This window comes from Micromys minutus (genome assembly GCF_963924665.1).
Source record: "Micromys minutus genome assembly, chromosome: 9".
NCBI classification, from domain to species: domain Eukaryota; kingdom Metazoa; phylum Chordata; class Mammalia; order Rodentia; family Muridae; genus Micromys; species Micromys minutus.
Window position 1 is genome coordinate 51,228,440 of NC_137978.1, and position 26,215 is coordinate 51,254,654.

At 46.0% G+C, this 26,215-nt stretch overlaps 1 pseudogene across 1 annotated transcript; it reads right to left on the bottom strand.

The window, feature by feature from the left end:
• Positions 1-19,950: 19,950 nt before the first annotated feature.
• On the bottom strand, positions 19,951-20,882 carry LOC308424706 (mitochondrial ribosome-associated GTPase 1-like; annotated as a pseudogene). The gene has a single exon. The product of its transcript is annotated as a mitochondrial ribosome-associated GTPase 1-like (transcript).
• Between the last annotated feature and the right edge of the window lie 5,333 nt (positions 20,883-26,215).

The following is a 26,215-nucleotide window of genomic DNA, read 5'->3' on the forward strand; positions in this document are numbered from 1 at the left end:
CAGAGAACAACTTAAGATGTTTTCAGGTGCCATCCTTTTTAAGGCAGAGTCTCTCATTGGTTTGGAACTCTCCCCAGACTGGGTTCATTGGTCAATGAGATTCAGGAACCATCCGCCTGTCTCCTGTCTCCATCACCCCAAGACTGGGAGTACCACCACAGGGTATTTAATGCCTTTCCGTGTCTGGAGATGTGTTTCCACCTCCCTGTGAGAGGGGGAACTTTTCCAGCAAGAGAGGGTTTCCGCCCTGCCCCTCCCCCACCGGAAGTACAGGTGTTCTGAGCAGGGAAAGCCACCTTAACCTCTTCTCCTCGCAGAAACCGAGCTTCTTAATTCAAAATAAGGCTCTCAGTAAGAGTTCTCAACCTGTGGATCTCGGATCGCCTTTAGGGTCGCATACCAGATATTTACATTATGATTCAAAACAGTAGCAAACTTTCTGTTTTTAAGTAACAGTGAAATAATTGTATGATTGGAAGGGCGCCTTAGGGCTTCCATTGCTATGAAGAGACACCATGATCAAGGCAACTCTTCTAAAGGCCAACATTGGGACTGGCTTAGTCTGTTATCAACATAGCAGGAAGCATGGCAGCACGCAGGCCGACACGGTGCTAGAGGAGGAGCAGAGAGTTCTGCATCCAGGCAACCGGGCGAGACAGGCCTCCTCCAACAGCGAGGAGGAAGCTCTCTTCCGAAATGGGTGGAGCTTGAGCATAGGAGGAGACCTCCAAAGCCCACCCCCACAGTGACACACTTCCTCCAACAAGGCCATGCCTCCTAATAGTACCACTCCCTTGGGGCCAAAAATAGTCACCACCACAGGGGGAGGAACTATATCATAGAGTTGTAACATTAGGATGGTTGAGAATTCCTAGTCTAATGTCTGCCCCACCGCCAGCCCCTCAGGCTTGTCATTCTTGGGTGGAGTTCTTTCAGGCCTATGCCTCTGTACTTTCCTCATCCCGCCCTTTCCAGGTCCAAGATCGTCCCCAACTCCTGGGACTCGTACTAAACAGTTGCTTAAAAGGGCTGAATCCTGACATCCCCTTGTCTCCACCACCACCCCTGATCCAGACAGCCAGCCCCTCAACAGAATGGTTGTGAGGTCTCCTGTTGTCTCAGGATGACACTCCTGTCCCCTTTGAGGACACATCTGATCACACTGTGTTTTGTCACACTCCTGCTGAGAAAGCCACTGTTCTCCTTTAGATTTTGAATGTCCCCAAAGTCCACAGGTTGGTGGCTTTGTCCCATTCTGTGTCAGTACCTAGAGGCCATAGCCCGAAAGCAACAAAACAGGAAGCTATGAACTGAAGCCTCCCGTGCTGGCTAGACACAGCTAAAGTCACCCTGTTCCCAAAGCCTTCAATTCTGCTGGCTAGAAGTGTTGGAATCGGAGAGAGGAGTGGGTGTTCCTGCCAGGAGCCACAACAAACATTCCATTGAACTGGAGGCTCTGACTTCCGGGTCACTTTGGGCTTATGATGCCCTTAGCAAGAAAGGAACACCAATGTTAGGAGGGGTGATTGATCTACATTACCAAGGGGAAACTGGATTGCTTGTCCACAATGGAGGTAAGAAAGATTATGTCTGGACTGCAGGAGAGCCTTCAGGGTTCTCTTGCTGCAGCCGTGTCCTGTGATTAAAGTCTACAGGAAACTACAATAGCCTAATCCATGTAATAGAGAATATCAGTATTTATCATCTTTAAGTTTTGAGACATTAAAAGAAAATGTCCCTAGAGGGACATTGTCACCTATTTTAAAATATATAAGGTGTTTGTGACTGTGTGTGGAATGGTCATACCATATTGGGCATAATTAAGACCTGGGTTATTTTTTTATCTGGAAATTAAGCATGACATAAGGAGATATGATTGTGTGTCAAGTTGACAAGAGGTAGAGATATGGTGACTATTCTTAGTTGACAATTTGACCACATCTGGAATTAACTAAAACCCAAGTGGCTGGGTGCACCTGTGAGAGGTGTTTCATAATTTGAAGTGGGAAGAACCACCCTAAATTCAGATCTTTTGAAATGGGAAGATCCATCTTAAATCCGGTCCACACCTGCTGGTCACAGCCTATATCGAGAACATGAATACAGAAAGCTAGTTCTTTGCCTGCTTGCCCTGACTCTACTGGCAAGTCCATTAATCACAGAGCCCACTTCTTCAGGATTCATTCCAAAGTCTACTAAAGACTTGAGGCATCTATACCTGTGGACCGAGCAACTTCGGACTTTCCATAGGTAGACAGACATTTTTATAAAAGCTGGCCATAGTCTGTAAGCCACTCTGATGAATCCTGCTTAGATAGCAATATGCAGCAATACAGATTCAGTCTATCCACTGTTTTACCAGACAACCCTGACTGATACAGCTCCTAAATCTCGAGCCAAGGAAAACGTTCATGTTTATGAGTTGATGACCTTAGGTGTATCTCTACAGAAACAGAGACACAGCTGATGTCATGTCACTTTGGCTTCTCTCTGTTCTTATGCTGACTTCAAATCACTGATGACTGAGCCATCTCTCCATTCCAGAACCAGAGATGTCTTAAACTTCACCCTATTGTGAAGAGCACTGGCTGATCTTCCAGAGGTCCTGAGTTCAATTCCCATCAACCACATGGTGGCTCACAACCATTTGTAATGGGGACCAATGCCTTCTTCTGGTGTGCAGAAGGCAGCAACAGTATACTCATAAATAAATTAAATAAATAAATAAATCTGAGAGAGCGAGAGAGAGAGAGAGAGAGAGAGAGAGAGGAAGAGAGAGAGAGAGAGAGAGAGAGAGAGAGAGAGAGAGAGAGAGAGAGAGATCCACTCTGTGTTCAAATTGGCCTGAAACTCACAACTCCAACTAACACTTCTGTCTTTGCCTTTTGATTATAAGCTGACCTTGGCTATTTTATGGTTTGGGTTGTTTGTTTGTTATTTGTTGTTTGAGACAGAGTTTCTCTGCGTAACAGTCCTGGCTGTCCTGGAACTCATTTGGTAGACCAGGCTGGCCTAAGAAAACAGTTAGGAGGATCCCTGGGTCTTGCTGGCCAGCCATTCTAGACAATAGGGGAGCTTCGGGCCAGCAACGAGACCCTGTCTCAAAAAGTAAGGTAGAGAGCAACAAAGTGACCTGAAGTCAACATCTGGCCTCCACATGTGTGTATGCACATGAACATGTATACACATGTACAAAGACATGAATATGTACATATGAACATACAGGCACACTCATCATGATAGTACTAGGCTGCATTCTGTGAGCTCTAAATAGGTTTATTGTTCCAGCCTTGACAACACACACACACACACACACACACACACACACACACACAGATTCTGACAAGGATGTGCAGTACAGACCACATTTATTACAAAACTAAACATACTTTGAAGGCCCAACCCAGTGGGCCCAAAGAGCTGAGAAATCCACACAAAAGCTTGCACACGAGTGTCTTTGTTCATGGCTGTCTCAACCATAAGCAATGGTATCCTTCAGCCGGCAACCAGTCACAGTGCCAGATTGCCTCCAGACAATGGAATATTATTCAATGTGGAAAAGCAATTAACCATTAAGCCACAGAAAGATTACCTAGAAAAATGTCACTGTGGCCATGTCACCTTCTACAGAGTTCCAACTGTGATGTTCTGGGGGGAAAAACATAGTTATGTAAAGAGTAAGAAAAATCGGTAGTTGGTAGGGTAGGGAGTGGAAATGGTGTGACTAGATCAGAGGGTGAAGGGCTGTGGGGCAGAGAAACTGCTCTGTGTATCAACTCAAGGTAGATGCCTATCCAGACTCAGTGTGACCACAGCAAGAGCGAGCGAGCCCTCTGCACACTGGGAGGCAATGTGTCCTTTGGAAGTGATGCATCAGACTGGGAATAAAAGAGAAAGCTGTGTGTGTGTGTGTGTGTATGATGGGGAGCACATGGGAAATCTGTCCCTTGCACTTACCTTGCTACAAGCCTAAACTTGCTCTAAAAAAATTTAATTAAACTTCTTTTTGTTGGGGGCTGGAGAGGTGGCTCAGAGGTTAAGAGCACTGGCTGTTCTTCCAGAGGTCCTGAGTTTAATTCCCAGCAACCACATGGTGGCTGACAACCGTCTGTGATGGGATCTAATGCCCTCTTCTGGACACTCACTGACAATAAATAAATAAATCCAAAAACTTGTTTTGTTTAATTTGTTTTGTTACACTTTGTTTATTTGTAATTGTGATGTTATATTAATATTAGTTTCAATTACCATTAATTACAATAAAGATTATTACAATGTACCTATTCATTGCATATGTATATTAAGTACACATGCAAGCACACACAAAGTTGGAGGACAGTCTGTGGAATCTTACAACCCCGAGTCCCTGAGAGCATTAGCCTTGTCTGCTGTGTGTCCCTTCCTCCTCCCCCCACACATGCAGGTCATTGAGTCCCAGATTGTCACATGCTAGGCAAGTGCTCTACCACTGTGCTACATCTCCAACACCTATAAAAGACCTTTTGAAAGGCCTGAGGTTGTAGCAGAGATGGCAGAGTGCTCACCCATTGTTCGCAAGGCACTGGGCTCTGTGCTGCTGCTTATCTGAGCACTCGGGAAGTGGAGGCGGGGGATCTGGACGGAACCAGAAGGGCAAGAAGAAGGAGGAGGAACAGGAGGTGGTGGGGGTGGTGCAGGAGGAGGAGGAGGACACGGAGGAAGAGAATTTATGCCTGTAAATGGTTCTTCTGACTTGAATCCTGCAGTCAGGGTCTGAAAATTAACTGCCCACAAATTCATGGGAGCAGAACAGGTTTATTTGCGAGTGTCCATGGTGCCAGTCAGGGACAACCCACTGCTTGATGCCACCGGATTCCCATGCTGTACTGAGCAAAGGTGTGTTAAGAGCTGTGTTAAGGCTTCCCTAGATGAAAGGTAAGGCGTAACCTAATTTCATTTTTGAATTGTCCTGCTGTCTAATATCAGTGCTTGCCTGAAGACTTCCCTCAAGAAAGGCTTTGTACTAACTGATTCTTGCAAACCTCTGTCCTGGTTATATAAGGAAGTCCAATTAAGATTTTCTTCTGGGGGATAGGAAAGGCTGGAGAGATGACTCAGTGGTTAAGAGCACTGACTGCTCTTCCAGAGGTCCTGAGTTCAATTCCCAGCAACCACATGGTGGCTCACAACCATCTGTAATGGGATCCGATGCCCTCTTCTGGTGTGTCTGAAGACAGCTACAGTGTACTCATGTAAATAAAATAAAGTTTAAAAATTCTTTTAAAAATGTTTTTTTAAAAAATGATTTCCTTCTGGGGCCAGTGAGATGGCTCAGCAGGGAATGAAGTAAGAATAATGTGTGATCTTGTGTAGACAAGATTCTCCCTCCCCTCAACACGCAGACACACACACAGAGACATAGACACACACAGACACACACACACAGACACAGATTGCTGTGTTAAATGCTTGATCCCCTACTGGGGGTGCTAGTCACTGAAAGGTATTTGGATCATATACGGAGCTAGAGAGGTGGCTCAGTGGTTAAGAGCACTAGCTACTCTTACAGAAGACCCAGGTTCAATTACCAGCCCCTATATGGAAGCTTACAGCTATCTGTAGTTTCAGTTCCATGGGATCTGACTATCTCTTGTGGCCTTTATAGGCACCAGGAAGCCAGATGGTGTGCAAACATACATGCAGAGAAAACTCCCAGGACTCGAGAGGCAGAGATGGGTGAATCTTGGCAAAGTCAAGCCCAGTTTGGTCTACATAGCAAGTTCCAGAACAGCCAGGGCTGTGTAGAAAATGGAGACTTAGAGCTTTGGAGGTGGGACCTGTCTGAAAGAACTAGGTGATTCTTCTTGTTTTGATTTCTCAGACACGGTTTTTCTGGATATCCCTGGCTATCCTGAGACTCACCCTGTAGACCAGGCTGGCCCCGAACCTGCCTTTGAGTCCTGAGTGAGGGATTAAAGGTGTGAACCCCACCACCACCAGGCCTAGAAGTTGTATCTTATCCCAGTTATCTCCGTCTCTTTCTGCTTCCTGGCAGCCAGCAAGTGAGCAGTCCTTCATCTCACTTCTCCTCCTGGAGCCCTGCCTTGCCCCATGCTAAAAGTATGAATCCAGCCAGCCCTGGCAGGAAACCTCAGAAACTAACAGAAATCCTTCCCTTGGGAGTTTGTCAGAATGATTAAAAGCCTAACTAATACACTATGCAAAAATTGACTGAGATTGAGATCAGAGGCCAAAATGTACAAAGTTAAACTATAAAGTTCTATGCAAACAAAACAGAAAAACACAAAACAAAAAAAAAAAGGCCCACTGACCATGAACTTTGGTTTGGGAACGGGTTCTTAGTATGACTTCAGAGGCACAGACTACACACCAGGAAATAGATAAAGGGAATTTCTTTGATATTAAAAGTCCTCATGCAGCAAAGGACACAGAAATTAAGACCCACACTGTAAAGGTTTGCAGAACATATCTGATAATGCTCTACAGGCTGGGATGTGTCCCAGTGGCATGAAAGATAAAAATGAAAAAAAAATATTCATAAGGGACTAGCCTCCAAAATATGTGAAGGAATCTCAGGATGGGTGAGGTAACACTTCTTATAATCCCAGTGTTTAGGAAGAAGAGGCAAGAGGGTCATCCTTAGCTACATATTAAGCCTGATGTCAACCTGAGGTACATAAACAACTCCTGCTCTCAACACATCAGCATCAGAATGATGGTAGTAGAGAAATGACTAAATAAACATTTCTCCAAAGATATACAAATGGTGCATAAACACCCACATCATTAGCCCCCGGGAAATATAAATAAAGACCAAGGTGGGATGAACTATGTCCCACTGTGGTCATATGTGGTGGGAAGCCATCTGCTGCTTGGAAGCCAATAACTCAGAGTCCGGGACAGCTGGGCTGCAGTTTCTCAGAATCGGAAAGACCTGAATGCCAGTGGCCCAGCATCACCACTCCTGCTGGATCATCGAGAGGTCCCACGTTTAAAGCACTGGTTCTCAACCTATGGGTCGAAAGGCCTTTGGGGAGGGTCGAGATTCAGACATTATGCATATCAGATGTTCACATCATTTTTCATATCTGTAGCACCACAACATAAGTAACTCTATTAAAGAGTCGCAGCATTAGGAAGGTTGAAAACCATTAGTTTAAGCAGTAATGTCACAGGGCCAGACGTGGTGGTGATACACACTCGTAATCCCAGCATTCAGGAGGATGAGGCAGAAGGTTCGAAAGTTCAAAGCCAGCCTGGGCTACCTAAGTGAGATGTCTTAAAGATACAAACACAAGACAAAACAAAAGGGTAAAAGAGGCTTGTTCCGAGCAGCACCACTCCTGGTGGCCAAGGGATAGAAACAATTCAAATGTCCATCTACTCACGAAACAGTAAAAGCTAGTACACACACACACACACACACACACACACACTACAGTGTGCTCTTCAGAATGAAGCACAGCACACTGCTACATGGGGGAAAGATCTTTCTGTTTGTATGTTCTGAGTCAGGATCTCAGGTAGCCCAAGCTAGCCTCAGATTTACTTTGTAACTGAGGACGACCTAGAACTTCTGGTCATCCTCCTCTCCCTCCCGGATATTGGGATTACAGGAGTGCACCAGAACTTTTGGCTGGAAAGTTCTTGAAAACTGTGCTGCAAGGAAGGAAGCCAAACCTTTAAAAAGCACACTACATTTATTTGTATTCTATGTGAGACAGGACATTATGCCCAAAGAGAGAAAAGTCTGCTTATGGTCGTAGAAAGCAGAGAGCAGGGGAATGGAGCTTGTGACTTTTTAAGGAGAATGGGGAGTCTTCTTGGGGGAGACAAAGGCATTCTGGGACAGATGCACTAGCACCCTTATATTTCTGAAGGAGACAATGGCTCCCTTATGCCATTGCAAACTTAGAAAAACCAATAAGAACAGGACCTTGCCAGACACCAAAGTGATTTTTGTGTGTGACCCAAGACTTGCCATGGTTTATAAGTTACCTTGTCTAAGGTATTTTGTGATAGCAGCAAGAATTGCCTAAGACAGTGGAAACGTCTGGAGGCACTGAACTGTGTGTACACTATAGTTTAAAAGGCAAATTTTATGTTAGGTGAATTCTACCCCTAAAGGGATTTTTGTTGTTGTTGGTTTTATTTCAGACAGGATCTCATGCACCCCGGTGTTCTGAACCATCTGGAGAATAAGCTATGAACCCATACTTTCAGCTCTGAAAAGTGAATTATTAAGTATACAGCAAGCCAAAGTAAAAGAATAAAGAGCAAGAGAGAGAGAGAGGGAGAGAACAAGATATGACCAAATTGAAAACTTGGAGCATGCAGCCAAAACTAACAGGGAAAACCGAGGAAGGATGCTGGAGCTCCTGAGTGAGCTTCCTGTCTGTGGCAGAGATCCCCAATTCTTTTCCCCTCTGCTGGAACTCTATAGAAAACGGATAACCAATATTCACCTCTGCTGAGAAATTCACCTCACCCTCCAGCTAAACATCTAAACATGTTCTCAGTGCGCAACATTTTCCTTCTCATTAGAAAAGGAATGAGAATGGGGAGGAATGCCCTCCCCATTAGAGTTAGGGGGCCCAGCCCCAAACAAGGGGCCTTGGAGGACCCTGAGATAAACATGTTTAGAACTGAGAAGGAGCAGAGGCTGCCCAGCTCCTCATCAACCTCAAATATCCCCCCCGCAAAAAAAAACCCAAAACTTACCAATGTAATGTAAGTTATATCCCAGATGGCTTCAAATTCTTTGTTGCCCAGGATGACCGTGGAATTATGACCCTGGGCTGGCCTGGAAGTGGATCTGTAGATATGCCCGCCTCTGCCTCAAGTGCTGGCATTAAAGGTCTGTGACTTTGTGATGGCTGATCTTAGGCAACTCGATACACAAGCTAGTTATCCGAATGGAGGGAATCTTAATTGAGAAAATGCCTCCATACTAGCCGGCTGTAAGGCAGCTTCTTAATCAGTGATTGATGCCAGCGGGAGTGTATCCGCATACATGAAATAAATAAGTCTTTAAAATAATAAAGATATAAAAATTTAAAAAGCTATGCGAAGATCTTAAGGGAAAAACTTTGAGTGTGGTGATGAGGGAAAGTGTCCCTATCCTGACTACAGAAACCTAAGCACTTGAGGGCGATGTGTCCAACATCTGTTGGCAGCATCTTTTCATGTGGCTTAGAAAAGTTCAAGTCACACAGCTGTCCTGTCCAACACTGAAGCCACTAGCCGCAGGGAGTGATTTATGCATAAATATACATTAATTAAAAATGAATGCCACTAAAGATGCTGGTCTCCCATTAATCGCCACATTTTAAGTGCCCAGTAGCCACCTGAGGTCAGTGGGCACAGTCCTGGGCCATCCAGGTATAAGGGGCCCTTTCTCATACAGAAAGTTCTAGTAGCCGGTGCTGGGGCCTGCAAACTCAGAGAGCAAATGTGGTGAAGATGGTGGTGAGTGATCCGTCTACAGGAAGTTTTTTCTGCAGTTTGATAATCCAAGTGCTTTGGAAACTTCCAGACCATTGTCCAATGGTTTCTTCTGATTATTCACCCACCCAGTTCCTCATACTTTCTCTCTTAGGTGAGTTAGGTATAGAATACAGGTTGCTCTTTGTGGTCCTGAGGTGACGTGGCTTGGAAGGGATGGCAGAGTCAAAGCTTTGTGTGTAAGTGTTTGCTCTGTGCTTTATTAGAAAAGTAACTTTGTATCTCCTTCCTTAGTATTCCCTAACCAAGCACCGGTTTCAAAAACAAAAGGGCTGAGAAGGGAAACATTGCCTCTGCAGTTCTAGAAGGTTCTTAGCTCTGGTCCAAGCACAAAGCAAATGACTTTTACTCATTACATTTATGTATGCACCTATGTATGTATGTATGTATGTATGTATGTATGTATGTATATGCTTTGTTTATTTTTGAGGGGGCCACAGTGTCTTTATGGAAGTCAGAGGACAACTTGTGGGTGTCCTTTGTCTTCCTCCACCACACAGGTTCCAGGGTGCACTGCTTGTATTCTAATGCTAAGCACTGGCTTCTCAAGATGTGGTTGCCCCCAAAGAGCAGCTCCTCACGCATACCAAATGATGCTATGTGACCTTTCCCCTTAATTTAAAACTATTGATTGAATAAAGGCGCCTACAGCCTATATAGAAGAGAGGTGGGCAGAGCTTCAGTCCCCAGCTTGGGTCTGAGGAGAGACCAGGAGGAGGAGAGGAGGGAGATAGAGAAGATGCCACGGTGTAGGTGAACCATAAGAACATGGCCTTGAGGGCCAGCCAGTTGGAGTTAGAGCATCCCAGGTGGAACATGGCAAGTTATATCACAGAGTTATCGAGAGGGAAGTAATATCGCATAGACAGTCATCGGCCCAGCTCTGCTGCTTTAAGGCTTGTGATAAAGGTTTTCATGTCTTTTCTTTGGGAACTATATATATGATCAAGGGTGGGTTAGAAACCCCAATTAATATTTACCACATCACCAGGAATGGAACTCAGGTTGTCAGCATGGGTGGTGAGTCTTATGCGCTGAGCCATCTCCCTGGCCCTGAAAAGCAGGTATTCATAACAGGAGGCAGGGATAGGCTCTCGGGTGTGATAGACTGGAAAGATTGTAGAAGTCTGTAGAGAAAACTGCACTAGCTTTTCACCTTGCAGAGTCCCCTGACTAAACTATAGGTCATCCATCAACTAGGAAACCCTGTTGACCATGCTGCTAGGGATTGCTTTATCAGAAGCCACACAAATGGTCATGACTAGTTTTCTGTGTGTGTGTGTGTGTGTGTGTGTGTGTGTGTGTGTGCGTGTGCGTGTGTGTGTGTTGGTAGCCATTTGTGCTGCACCCAAAGATGGTGCCGGCTTCCTGCCAATGATTCAGCAAACGGAGCTGTTGTCCAGCCCAAGGAACGTAGTGCACATGTACCACGAACGTCACAGCCCGCTCTCGGGGCATGCTAATGAGTTACTGGAGGGCGCACCAATCAGGTAGTGACACGAGTCTCCTGGGCATATATAAGCAGTGCACTTTACTTCCTCGGGGTCCCCTGCTCAAGAGTACTGTACAATAAAGGTTGTTTGCAGAAGAATCCTGTTGCCGTGTGTCGTTCTTGCTGGCAAGACGTTAGGCGAGTGACAAGTGGTGCTGAAACCCGGGAAGCCTTAACATCGCTGGCACCTAGGGAGGGGAACCTTCAGTCCACTGAAGTGGATTCAGAACTGCAAAAAGGTAAATTAAACAGGTAAGCTCTGAGAGGCATGTCCCTCTTTGGATTCTCTCCGGCAGCAGATGGAGTTCCAAAAGAGCATGTTAGAAACAGAGCAGAGTGAAAAGTTGGGAGCACGCACGGAAAAAAAAAAGGGCAACAAAATAAATTAAAACAGGTAAGCCCCTAGAGGCATGTCCAGAGCATGTCAGAAAGGAGTGGAGTAAAAAGTTGGGAGTGCACAAGGAGAAAAAGAGCAACAAAATAAAAGTGAAAGAAAACCGAAAGGTGGAAGAACCACCGAGAGAAAAAATAGTTGAGCCCCCAGAAAGAGAGAGAGGAAACAATTGAGCCCAGGGAAACTAAGTACAAGTTCCTTGGAGAGGATACTCTGTATCCGCTAAAAGAGCTAAAAGCTAAAAGGCGCAGCAGTGGTCTCTGATCCTCCGCCTTATCCAGAGAGGAAGTGTGAGTTCTCCTTCTGTTCACCGGAGACACGCCATGCCATCAGGCAAATGTTTCCCGTGTTCGAGGATGATAATGGTGCCCGTGGTCATCACCCCCTCGAGCATAAGCAAGTTAAAGAGTTGGCAGAGTCAGTCCGAACTTATGGAGTCACTGCTAATTATACCATGTCCCAGATAGAGAGGTTGGCTACAATAGCCATGACCCCTGCTGATTGGCAGTTTGTTACCAAAGCTTGTCTCCTAAGTATGGGACAATACATTGAGTGGAAAGCCTTGTGGCATGACACTTGTCAGACTCAGGCTTGTGCCAATGCAGCCGCTAGACAGCCAGCTTGGAATTTTGAAATGTTGAAAATGGAAAGATGTCCTCACTGGTGATTGGAAAGGCCCAGATCCTGTTTTAATACGATACAGGGGAGCTATTTGTGTGTTTCCACAGGGAGAAGAAAGCCCTATTTTGATCCCAGAATGTCTAACACGTCGAATGCTACCAGAACAAGATGCTGTTCCACCTGCTTCTGATGAGCCTGTCTTGCATGACGATTCAAGCGGAACTGCGATGGGGGATTCTGTCAGTGTTTCCAAAACCTATGCCCATTCGCCATAATGCAAAACTATTTCCTCGTTTGTTTGGCACCAATAAAACCTTTGATGTACCGTACTTGCCCTTAGACACTGAGATAGCAGGGTTAGGGGAAAATAGAACTTTTTGCCTTATCAGGTAGTTTTTGGCATGCTTTTGTGCGGAGGGACTGTGTTTCTGCTCTAGATGGTGTGCAAACTCCATACCCATCAACAATGCGACAAAGTGGTCGTAGCGCAAGCTCTTGCTGCACTCAAAATAGGCACCTCTCCCTCTGTTTGGCTTAGTATGTTTAAGGAAAAGTGATGGGTCTGTGTCTGGATAGCCCTTGCACCCTGAGCCTTTGAGGCATTGCACCAGGAATGGGTGTCCTACACATAGGTAGCCTTTGTACCCTGCAGGGCTTGTTCCCATTGTACACAGTAAGGTGCCTTACCCAAAATTATTGCTGATCATGGTCTCGAACCCTAAAGGTCCAACAAGAGCCTGATGGTTGATTGGCCATGTTTTATTTAAGAAAAAAGGGGGAGATGTTGGTAGCCATTTGTGCCGCACCCAAAGATGGCGACAGCTTTCTGCCAATGATTCAGCAAACGGAGCTGTTGTCCAGCCCAAGGGACGTAGTTCGCATGTACCACGCACGTCACAGCCCGCTCTCGGGGCATGCTAATGAGTTACTGGAGGGCGCACCAATCAGGTAGCGACACGAGTCTCCTGGGCATATATAAGCAGTGCACTTTACTTCCTCGGGGTCCCCTGCTCAAGAGTACTGTACAATAAAGGTTGTTTGCAGAAGAATCCTGTTGCCGTGTGTCGTTCTTGCTGGCGAGACGTTAGGCAAGCGACGTGTGTGTGTGTGTGTGTGTGTGTGGTGTGTGTTTCTTTCCCTCCAAGATGGGTTTTTAACTATGGAGAAAACTGTTATACAACATCTCCTAAATTTGTTTCATGGATAAATGTATTACTATCTAATTAAACACATAATTGATCTCGCCGGTGGAGGCGCATTCCTCACTACCTGCCCCAATGTTCTGGGTTTCTATATGAAAGACACACACACACACACACACACACACACACACACACACAGCTACTTCCTAACCTCCATGTGGCTACTCCACCTCCCTCTGATATTCTCAAGTTATTACTTACGGACTCCTATATTCCATCTTTACTGCCCTAGACCCAGTCGGGCAGCCCTCTTAGGCCGCCATCCCCAGCTCCTACATGGTTGCTATGTTCCCAGTCCCTCACCTCCTCAGGTGTGGAGTCATCATCTGCTTCTCCAGGCATGGCGGACCTCCTTCCTCTCTCTCCTCTGGTCCCTCACCTGAGAATCTTAAAGGTCCCGCCTCTGTCCTGCCCAGCCATTGGCTGCCGTCAATCTTTATTTACCAATCAGAACCAAGTCAGGGTAGAGTTTCTCCGTGTCTTCCTTCCGTGCAGATGTGCGAATTCTCATGCAAACAATTTTGGAGACCCAAATTGACATAGGACAAGAGGCCACAAAAGTGACCTGAACTGATGCTAGGCTATTCAGTGTGTACCACTCAGCTTTCTGTTCCTGTAACAAATGCCTGCGGAAATCATCTTATAAAAAGGGAAGGTCTGTTCTGGCTCATAGCTTTAGAGGCGTCAGTCTGTGGCTGGTTGGGCCCTCCCCCCCACCAGCAGTAACACAAGACAAAACCACTCACTTCATAGCCAGGGATTAAAAGAGAGGGAGGAATCTAGTAACACACCCAACGACCTAGGAAGGTTGTACAAGGCCCTACCTCAGACCCTGTGTGCTGGTTAACCCTGTTTAAGACAACTTGATCCAAGTCAGAGTCATGAGGGAGAAGGGAGTCTCAGCTGAGAAAAAACGTCTCCCCAAGATCAAGCTGTAGACAAACCTGTGGGCATTTTCTTAATTAGTGATTGATGGGGGGGAGGGCCCAGCCCACGGTGGGCGGGGCCATCCCTGGGCTGGTGGCCCTGGGTTCTATAAGAAAGCAGGCTGAGCAACCCAGTGAGCAAGCCAGTAAGCATCACACCTCCAAGGTCTCTCTCTGCATCAGCTCCTGCCGCCAGGTTCCTGCTCTGCTTGAGTTCTTGTCCTGACTTCCTTCCACGAGGAACAGTGATGTGGAAATGTAAGCCAAATAAACCCTTTCCTCCTCAAGTTGCTTTTGGTCATGGCGTTTCATTACAGCAATAGTGATTATTGCTAATTAAGGCATCAGGCTTCTGCCCACGACCCCCATCCCTATCTGACTGCAAAAGCCACTTGGGAGATGTCTGATTGGCTAGGACAGAGTGACGTGGCCACGCCCAGTTGCAAGGATTTTACTTATAAAGCAAGAGGCACTTTAACTGGTGTAGTGTGACTTCTGAGGGCAAGGTCACCCCTAGGAGAAGAGCGAGCACGGAGATGCCAACAGCGGGAGCTAAGGAGAACGGGCAAAGGCTGGGTGGGCGTGGCCTCCCGCAGGCAAATGATTCTTCTGCGCGTGGCAGTGACGGAGGTTAGAGGGAGGGTGTTCAGATGGAGGAGGCGCGGTGGCCAGTGCTTGCTTGCTGGACAGTGAGCTAAGCACTTTACTCTCCCCTACGTGACAGGGACATCATTAACATTGTGTTCAGGCAAGAAAGCTGAGTGAGGCTCAAAGAAAAGAGGCTTCCAAGGGTTGGAAGGTACGAGAGCGGGGGCCCTGACTGCCTACAATGGCCAGCAGATGGGTTCCGTACTGAGTGGCCCTGTCCTGCCAGGGGACAGCCCCATGAAGTGCTGGGCCGAGAAGGTTTCCGAATTTCTCTGAGCTGTAATGTCAGAGTTTGTCTCTGTGGTCAGCTAGTGACATCCTTAACAAATGTGACCTGAGAACTCAAATGATATCTTTTCCTTCCTTTTGAAAATCTTTCCTCAATTTATGTAGGTATGTATATGTGGACGCAGGAGTTGAAGAGATTGCGAGCTCCTTGGTGCAGAGGCTGGGATTTGAACTCAGGACCTCTGGAAGAGCAGTGTTTCAGCCCTGCTTGACATCTTTGCATGTAAGCATGCAGCTTTCACCAAAACAGCCATATATTAGGCCATTAAACACACAGAGACACAAATACACACACACGCACAGGCACACACTCCATTTTTTTAAAAACCGAGATTATCCTGACTATATTTAAAATCAAAAGATTACCAGGAACTCGGGTTGCAGAGATGACTGAGTGATTTAAGGGCTGCTCTTGCAGGCTGGAGAGATGGCTCAGCAGTTAAGAGCACTGGCTGCTCTTCCAGAGGTCCTGAGTTCAAATCCCAGCAACCACATGGTGGCTCACAACCATCTGTAATGAGAGATCTGATGCCCTCTTCTGGTGTTTCTGAAGATGGCTACAGAGTACTTACATATAATAATTTTTTTTTTTAACTCTTAAAAAAAAAAGAGCTCTTCTTGCTAGATTATCAGTACGTACGTGGCAGCTCACAATCGCCTGTGGTTCCAACTTCAGAGGATCCAACGCCCTCTTCTGGCTTCCACAGGCGCCACATACGTGTAGCACACATACATACATGCAGACAAAACACCCATATGTGTTTAAAAAAAAATAGATAACCGAAAACTGCTTGACTTCATGAAAACTAATATCTTTCTAAGTGTTTTTTATTCACTTATGTTGTGTGCATGTGTGTAGGTGTGGAGACAGGAGGGCAACTTGCAGGGATTGGCTCTACTTTCCCACTGTGTGGGTCTTAGGGGTTGAACTCAGGTGATCAGGCTTGTTGGTAAATGCCTTAGCCTGCTGATCCAAACAGATATCTCCCGAGGAATCTGGCTGGGCATGGTGATTCATGCCTCTAACCCCAGGGCTTGGGAGCTTCTCAGTTCCCATAGCTCCTGTCAGCGGGCACATTCTGTGTGTCCCGCTGCTGACCGTATCTGCTCTAATCACTTGATGGGGACACCACCTGACAGGCTCAGAGAAGGAATTACTCCGTTTCCCCTGGATGTTTAAAGCTATTCTATGGAATGAGTTTAAAATTCTGACATCTGCTTTCATCCAACTTCAACATCCTGTGTGTGTGTGTGTGTGTATGTGTGTGTGTGTGTGTGTATGCCATGTGTATATGCAGGTGGGCATATGCATGCCCACAGAGACCAAAAGGCATTAGACATTCTTGAGTTACAGGTAGCTGTGAGCTGCCCTACATGGGTGTCAGGAACTTGATTCTCTGCGAGAGCAGTAAATGCTCTCATCTGCAAACCCACCTTTCCAGCCCATTTCCTTCCTTTCTTCCTTTTGTTTATTAACTCTCTGGGTGCAGTTAGCATTGTTCACCTATTCCCAGGAGTGGGGGGTCCACTGAAGCAGGGTCACCCTACCATGGACTGCAGGCTTAAACCAAACTGAGCCTCTCTCCCCTAGCCGCCATTAACTGTCCACCTGTTCATTCTTTGAGTACTTTCTTGCTCTCTATACAAGAGGACCCAAGGTCACCTTCTGCATTCTCTGTCCCCATCTTGATCCGCCGTTAATGTTTATGGAGACCACGGGCCTTGGTGGGGAACAGTATTCAGAAGCCAGGATCTCAGCCCTTCTCGGTGGCAGGAACTAGGGAGCACAGCCCCCATTCTCAGTGGCAGGAACTAGGGAGCACAGCCCCCATTCTCAGTGGCAGGAACTAGGGAGCACAGCCCCCATTCTCAGTGGCAGGAACTAGGGAGCACAGCCCCTATTCTCAGTGGCAGGAACTAGGGAGCACAGCCCCCATTGCCATCCTGCCTGGGCACCAGTCTCCAGGCCAGTCTTCCAGGCTCTCTGTACTGGAGCACCAACCGTCTTTACAAATGCCTACCTGACAACTTTAGAACTAGATTTTTCTGGAAAGGAATTTTAGGACTGTTTCTAGGAATTTGGCAGGAGTTTGATTATCAGGCTGGGACAATGAAATAGGCTCATGGCAAATAAAGTTGAGTAATGTATTGAATTCCTTGTATCTGGATCATTCTGATAAACCCCTACACACAGATTTTTCTGGAAAGGAATTTAAAAAGAGAGGAAAGAGGCTAGCTAGTTCCTGGGCACTTCACTATTTTCTTGGTGTGTGTGTGTGTGTGTGTGAGTGTGTGTATGTGTGTGTATGTGTGTGTGAGTGTGTGTGTATGTGTGTGTATGTGAGTGTGTGTATATGTGTGTGAGTGTGTGTGTGAGTGTGTATATGTGTGTATGTGTGTGTGTGTATTATAGTTGGTTGTGCTCCCATGGAAAAGTGCTATACTAGTCTTCCTAAGTGGGTCTTTGATCTAGTAATTATTGGATTGCTTTTTCTGTGTGGATAACTATATAATCTGTAGGTAATAACCATTTTGCCTCTTTTTTCCCACCCTTACACTTCTTCATAACGTCAGCAAGAACCCAAGAGCAAAGTGAATTAGTAACTACAATGTGGGGCATCCTTCGGCTGTTCCTGGTCTTCTTTAAGAATATAGTTTTGGCTGGGCCATGGTGGGGCATGCCTTTAATTCCAGTACTTGGGAGGCAGATCTCATGAGCTTGAGGCTAGCCTGGTCTACAGAGAGAGTTCCAGGACAGCCATCACTACATAGAGAGACCTTGTCTTGACAAACAAAAAAAAGTATGTATTTTGGGATCTGGGCATAGAAATGTATGCCTTCAGTCTCAGCCTTGAGAAGACAGAGAAGGGAGGATAAGTAAAAGTTCAAGGCCAGCCTAGTCTACATAGGGAATTTGGGGACACCCAAGGCTTCATGGTGAGACCCTATCAATAATAATTAATAATAATAATAATAAGCAATAATTAATATATTTGGGTCACGCCATACTATACACCTGTAAAACCAGTATGTGGGAGACCAAAATGGGTATTAAGGCCAGCCTGGGCTACATAATGAGACCCTCAAAAGAAAAGAAAACAAAAGAAGATATTTACACTGGGGATAAATCTCAAATACTTCAAATATATGCAGTTTTAATGAGCTGGAGAGATTGCTCAGCAGTTAAGAACACTAGATTTTCTTGTAGAGGATCTGGGTTCAAATCCTAGCACATGGTGGTTTATAACCACCTGCATCTCCAGTTTCAGGGGAACTGAACCCTCTCTGCTTCAAGCACGGCATACACTAACATACAAACACACACACTCACACACAAACACACACTCATATACACATACACAAACACACACTCACACACACATACAAACACACACATACACACTCACACACAAACACACAGACACACACACTCATACAAACACACACTCATACACACACACTCATATACACATTCACACACACACAAACACACACACATACACACTCACACACAAACACACATACACACACACTCATACACACACTCATACACACACACTCATACACATTCACACACACAAACACACACACAAGCACACACATTCACACACACTCATACAAACACACACTCATATACACACACTCATATACACATTCATACACACACAAACACACACACACTCACACATACACACTCACACACAAACACACACACACACAAAGGTCACATACATATATGATGTAAAACATTCATATATATTAAAAAAATTAAATATGTATGTTTTCCTTAAGTTCTGGCTATACATGTTTATATCATTTTTATATTTTTTTTCCTTTTATTTTTTTGGTGGTGGTTCTTTGTTTTTCATGACAGGGACTCACCTTGTAACCCTGGCTGGCTTGGAACTCATACAGAACCACCTGCCTCTGCTTCTCAAGTGTTTGAGATTAACAGTCTGCACCACAATGCCTGCCTACCTTTAATCACACTTGTTTGTTTGTTTTTTGTTTTGTTTTGTTTTTTTTTTGATACAGGGTCTCTCTGTGAGGCCCTGACTGTCCTGGAACTCACTCTGTAGACCAGGCTAGCCTCAAACTCAGAGATCCTCCTGCCTCTGGCTCCTGAGTGCTCAGATTAAAGGCATGTACCACCACTGCCTGCCTTTAATCACACTTAAAAAAAACTTAATTTGAGTGTGTGTGTGTGTGTGTGTGTGTGTGTGTGTGTACCACAGTGTCCACAGTAGGTCTGAGGGATTAACTCCAGACTGCCAGGCTTGGTGGTAAGCACTTTTATCTATTTAACCACCTCGCCAGCCTTAAAAGTGTAAAAAACAAATTAGATTTATTTTATTTTATACATATGAATGTTTTGACTGTGTGTGTGTCTGCTCCATGTGCCTGTCTGGAAGAGAACATGGGGTTCACTGGAACTGGTGTTGCAGACGGTTGTGAGACACCACGTGGGTGCTGGGACTTGAACCCAGGTCCTCCGTACGAGAAGTCAGTGCTCTAACCACTGAGCAACATGTCTAGCCCTGTTATAACTTTTTTTTTTTAAGTGGGCCTTTTAACTCATTTTTTAAAAAAATTACAGATTATGACTAAGACGGCCCTGAGATAGCAATAGACTGTTCTTAGACTGAGAACACCTCCTGACCAAGCCATATATGCAGGACTCCTGGGACCTGATGGTAGTAACCAGGACTGACTCTAGTGGACAAGAGAATATAGTGCTCTTTTGAGCTGGGGCGAGCGAGTCTCAGGTACCAGCACAGAGGGCTTCTGAGTTCTAAGCACTAAACACTCCAGCTGTGGTCCCACAGAGGACGCAGGAGACCATACTCCATCCAGACAGTCCAGGGGTTAATGTCATCAGCAGGCAGATGTAACATCGCGGTCCAGCATCACTTGGCCCAACAGCCCACTGCGGAAGGTCCGGAGGTCTCGGGCTGCCATAATCCGGCTGGATAACATTCACATTACCCGTGCCCGTGAGAACCTTCACTTTCCTGTCTTCCTCAGCTTGATAACCACATTCTTCCCCACCCCCACGTGGTCACAGGCATGGGCCAGGGCATGGTGCTGCACATGCCCAGATAACCCATGCCTGTTGAGGGTGTAAAGGAGATAATCAGCCATGGTCTCTTCCCCAACAAGGTGGTCCAATACAGTTCCACACAGGGCAAGCTTCAGGCCCGTCTCCACGCTTTCAATCCGAGGAGCCAGAACCAGCAAGAATATCAGTGGACGCTCACATACCTCGATTCTGGATGTCACCGCTCTTGTGATTTCTGGCTCACCACCCACTCTGGCAGCCTTTCCTGTCCTGAGGTGCTGGATTTGCCTACAATGGGGACACCCCGACCACCAAGATGCAGTATTCTGGGTTCTCTGCTCGGTGGTGGCGGTAGCTGCACCTGATCAGTTCTGTGACTTTTGGGATGATCTGCTTGATGTTTTCAACCTTTACAACAGTTCGTAAAAATAACATTTTTCAGGCCCTTTTCTTCTAAGCGCTGGACAATTTTCTGCCGCTCCGTGAGATCCGCCAAGTCCATTTTGTTAAGGACAAGCAAACGCAGCTTCGAACCAAGTAGCTCTTGGAACAGAGGGTTTCGACCTGAGGGCTCCGGGCATCATGAACCCCCGATAACACAACCCACCAACTTCAGACTGTTCTGCATCTGCCTTAGTCCCTTGGCCATGTGGCCGGGGAACCAGCTTGCTGCCTCGTGACCTTTCAGGGGAAATCACTCGTGCCAAGCGGCCTGGACCGCATTCCATGCCTGTGGCCACTGCCTCATGTTGCTAGTCCCGTTATAACTTTTGGTAAGTTTTTTTTTTTCTTTTGCTACTCCTGGTTTACTAAAGATTTTGAAACTGCGATTGGGTGCGACTTTCTGAACAGCTTTCTTCTGAGCATGCGCCTGCGCAGAGGCGCTCTCATGGCTTTTCTCCTTTCAGCCCATTGATTAACGTGAGAACTTAGCGGCTGTATTTTCTGAAGGTTAATTTTCCTTCCTTATCCAGGATAAGCCCCATTTAATGGCGCTTTAAAATAAATAAACAAACACGGGATTGAGCTAACTGCTGTTTTTGCCCCAACGTTTCTCACCTTTGTGTTCAGTGGGAGAAGAGCTTATAATTGCTTTCCCTCAAGTTTGCTTTCAGTTTCGAAAGTAAGATAACCCTGTCGTATTAAAGACATTAACTACACCCTCTTTATTCTGAACCCCTTGCTTTAGGTTTGAGGCGTGGGATATTGTAAGCTCCCAAGGAGGAGTGGCAACATTTTCTCTCCTGCAAAGTCTCCCCTTGAAGGTGTCACGAGCCTGGATTTTCCAGGCTGAGGTAGCGCTGGGCGCAGCCTGGCTAACTACGCATGGTGCTGTCCATCAGCCACATCTCCAATATGGTCTCACCAGGCCACAAGGCACTTGTGTCTTGGTTTCCACCTGCACAAAACTTGGCATTGGGTCCAGAATGTAGGGAGTCAGCCCTGGCAGCCGTGGGCCTCGGATACTCCAGGGCTACCTCGCCTATCACCACTGCTGTGGGTCTGCAAGCTCAGCGATTTATTTGCATCTCTGAGAGAGAAGGCTCTGGGACTTCTGAGATGACGGGGAGGGACCACAAGGGACCAGAAGGGAGAAGGAACGGGAAGAAGAGGCCAAGAGAGCCAAGTGTGATGGGCTACTGTCCCCATCCCAGGGTCTCCCCATCCCAGGGTCTCCCCATCCCAGGGTCTCCCCAGCCCAGGGTCTCCCCAGCCCAGGGTCTCCCCAGCCCAGGGTCTCCCCAGCCCAGGGTCTCCCCAGCCCTCCACAGGCCGTATACTACAGGTGCGGCTCTGGGTCTCTGGCAGCTCCTAGCTTTTCTTTCCACACCTCATGTTCTCTTCTTCTGACCCTCCCCCTCCTCTGTGCCCTACTCCCTGATGCCAACTCTAAACCCTCATCCCAGATAGCCCTGCCAGCCTGTTTCATTCCCCAGCCCCTCCCATACCTCAGCCTGGACTCTGTCTTACCAGTCACAGGACAGGTCTGCTCCCTTCTCCTACCTGCCCCATTCATCCAAGCCCTCCACTACAGAGAGCCTCAGAACCCTCTACATGTGTTTAGTTTTTATCTCCTTTCTGGCCCAAATGCCTTGAGCTGGACCTGGTGGCTCTCCACCCAGTCTGGGTTAGGGGGTAGGGAGCCTGTCCTGTTCCTACTCTATTCCGCCCTCTGATTCCTGACCAGCCAGGTACAGCTTCAGACACGTCCCCAGCTTTGCTCTCTGGGTACCATAGCTCAGGACAGCTCGGGTGTTCCCTGTGTGAGTATCTGCTGCCCCTGCTGGTCGGTTTGTTATAAACACCAACAACTTTCCAGGTCACTAAGTCATTCTTCCCAACATTCAACATGGGGAATGGGGTCCGGGGATTGACAGTCAGACCAGATCAGCTCTAAGAACCAGAACTGTAATGAGTGGGGCTGTGTTTGTCTCCTTTTTTATAGGTTGGATACTAAAATAAAGTCACCTCACCAAGAGATAAAGCTAGACAAAACAAAATAAAAACATTTAGAGGCCAAAGCCTGTACCTGTAGACCTACCTACTCAGGAGCCTGAAGCAGGAGGATGGCTTGAACTAGGAGTTAGAGACTAGTCTGGCAATATGACAAGGCGATAGATAGGTAGGTAGGTAGGTAGATAGATAGATAGATAGATCGATAGATAGATAGATAGATAGATAGAGAAAGGCAGATAGATGATAGAGACAGACAGAAAGACACAGACAGACGATAGCTAGATAGAGACAGATGACAGATGGATAGATAGATAGATTGATTGACAGATAGATAGATAGAGACAGACAGACAGACAGATACAGACAGATGATAGAAACAGACAGACAGACAGATACAGACAGATGATAAATACAGGCAGACAGACAGACAACCCAGCTTTGCCTGGGATTCAGAACTGCCCCCAGCACCTTAGAAACAGAAACTTTTCACTCTCCCAGAACTCTGTTTCCAAGTGCAGCTTGCCTGCTCTTTTCTACTCCCAGTGGGGTACCTATAGACTGTTCACACTGCACAGAAGGCTCTCTGCACTAGCATCCTGCCTCAACATCCCTTCCTGAGACAGCTGTGGTGGCCACCCACCTACAATCCCAGCACTTGGAAGGTGGAGGCAGAAAGATCAGAATTTCAAGGTCATCTTTAACTACAGAGCAAATCGAATGTCAGCCTCCACGGCCCATCCTCCCAACCAGTCATCTCCTATACCCTCCCCCCAGTTTACCCCCTCCCAAGAAGCCCAACTTGGGGAAAAAAAGCAAAACAGAAGAGCCCCCTTTGCCCTGACCCAAACTGGAACTGCCTGCCTATTTCCTTAGGAAGAAAATCCTTACAGGAAAGGGGGCAGGGACTACAGCTCATGCTGTAACTCTGTTGGTGACACTTGCCTGGTGTGTACAACCCACCTAGGTGAGTTTATCTATCATCTATCTACCTATCTGTCTATCTATCTATCTACCTATCATCTGTCTCTCTATCACATACATACCTATAGCTATACACTGTAATTTCAACACTCCAGAAACAGAGGCAGGAGGGTCAGAAGTTCAAGATCATCATAGCTACATATGGAATTCAGTGCCAACCTGGACTACATGAGATCCTGTCTTATACTGGGGTGGGGGTCGGGGGAATCCTGGGAATATAGGTCCATGGTAGAGTACTGGCTCTGAGTTTGATACCTGATGCCAGGAAATAAATAAATAAATAAATAAATAAATAAATAAATAAATAAATAAATAAAACAAGCAAGCTTTTGGGAGGACTGCCTGTTCGTTTCCTTCTCCTTCAACATGGGCTGTTCTGGATTTTTTCCCATGCTTGCCAAGTCACGCTGACCAGATGTTCTCTAACCCAGTAGCCCATGTCCAGCTAACTCAGCACACTTGACCTCTTTCTTGGCAGCCCTCGGCACCCCCCCCCCCCGATGCATCCTCTATGGTCAGAGCTCCACCTAGTTTTTCTCCCTCCCCATTCCACTTCTCAGCCTCCTCTGAAGATCGCTGGTTCTCCCCAACACCGTCTCAGACCCTCCCCTCCATCCTGCTGTCTCCTAGGCTAACTGTAGAAGTACTTAGCAGCTCTCCTATGTAAGCCACCTCTGTGGGGTGCCTGCACTGCAGGGGTGTGCTGCTGGCTTACAGCAGGGGCGGTGCGCTGCAGTCCTCAAGGTGGTACAACCTATCTGTCAATCCTGCAGGGATACTGAGGCCTTACTATGGCTTAGCCTTTCCTCTGTTCTAAGAGGGGCATCCGGCTGCTTGCAATTGTCTCCTCATGAGCTCCTCAGTCTCAGCCCATCAACTCAGATCTCTCCAGTCTGACACGCTAACACCCCACTCCATCCATAAGCCCAGTACTCATTAGTAAAACCTCTCTCTCCCTTGTCCTTCTCCATCCATCCATACCATGGTCTTCCCACCTGTCTCAGCATCTCTGTACAGTTTCCATAGCAACCCTGGGCATCCTGGCATGTTACAGTGAACTAATCAAACAGTTTTGGCTCCTGGCAGGTTACACACACACTGCACCTACCCAAGAGCTCTCTGGATTCATGAATGAAAGACACACACACACACCAGCTATACCTTGACTAGATCAATGACTGAGCACTTCTAAATCTCTTCGTTGTCTTAACACCTTCTAAATCTATATTTTATATTTGCTGCCCTGTTACCTTCTAGGCAACAAACACACCCTCCCCCCAATAGGGCCACATTTCCTTTCCACCTACATTTCTGGATGGTTTCTCTCCTGCAGCTTTTAAATCTGATCCCTCTGCCTTCGAATCATGGAAATTTTCTCTTCTCCCCCTCTCTCTTAACCCTGTGGACAGTGTAATCAAAAGTCCTGCTCTGTCTCCTTGCCCAGACATTGATTGTTTGGCAATTCTTTATTATCAGTCGAAGCCAGCCGGGGGCAGAGACCCTCAGGTCTGGAAGCGCGGCTTTTGGGAGCAGAAATAAGACAAAGCATTAGAACCAATTTCCAACATCACATCCTTTCTGTCCAATTTTTTTTAAAGGCTCTTCTTTCAGATACAAATTAAACATAACCATAACAATTATGTAAATTACAAAGTATGCTATATAATTAACATCTAGAGTACCATATCTGTCAATTAGATAAAGTACTATTTATTCTGAATTTAAGAGTTTATAATTTTATATCTGAATTGTGTTCTGACTTTAATTTGTATTAATCATGTGAAAACCATTCTTTCTATAACAATGTCTTCAATGTTAAACAACTTGAGTTTGATTATGAGACTATAATTACTCTTCAACCCCAACAGAAATCTGAGAACATATTAAATATTAAATATTACCTGAAGACATAGGAAGCACAAAACGTAGCTTCCAAAACATAAACAGTTTGTAGAGACAAATGACTACCTGGACAGACCCTCATTCCTCAAAACGTTGGAGCATCAATCTTTAGCCTTCCGGCCCAGGACCATCTTACAGACTTTGAAATGAAGCAGGAACTATGGATGAAATACTTATTTACTCTGTCTTGGCAGAGCTGAACTGTGTACTATCCTGCATCGTGTGTTCTTTCTTGGACAGTATTTTTTTTTTGTCTGTAGATGAATAGGGTAATTTTTGCCCAGTAGTTACCTTGCCATAACTGGAGAACTCGATATGGAGGTTTTGATGCTCAATTTCTTCTTTGAAGCAAGAAGAGGTCGTACTGTCTGGATGAATTAAGGTTAAATGTCACAGTCTGGATGTCTGATGTTTTTAAAGACTATATATCTATATAAAATCTATCTGAATTGTTGAGTCTTAACTACTCTTAGCTATTTCTAATTGAATATTGTAGAAAGCACCTAAATATAATTAGATCAGAATCTAATATAACCATGAGCTTATTATCTGGCCCTTAACTTGCATTGTGTAAGCATCCTAAACAGTTTGTAATGGCAGCTATTCGAAGAACTGGGTCTAAGCCTTGTATTCTAGAATGAGTTGTATAGGCCCAATGCCTATCTAAGGGTAACAATATTGATTTAAATTTTTGTATCAATATAAGAAAGGCATATCAATCAAAACCTTAAATCTGCATCA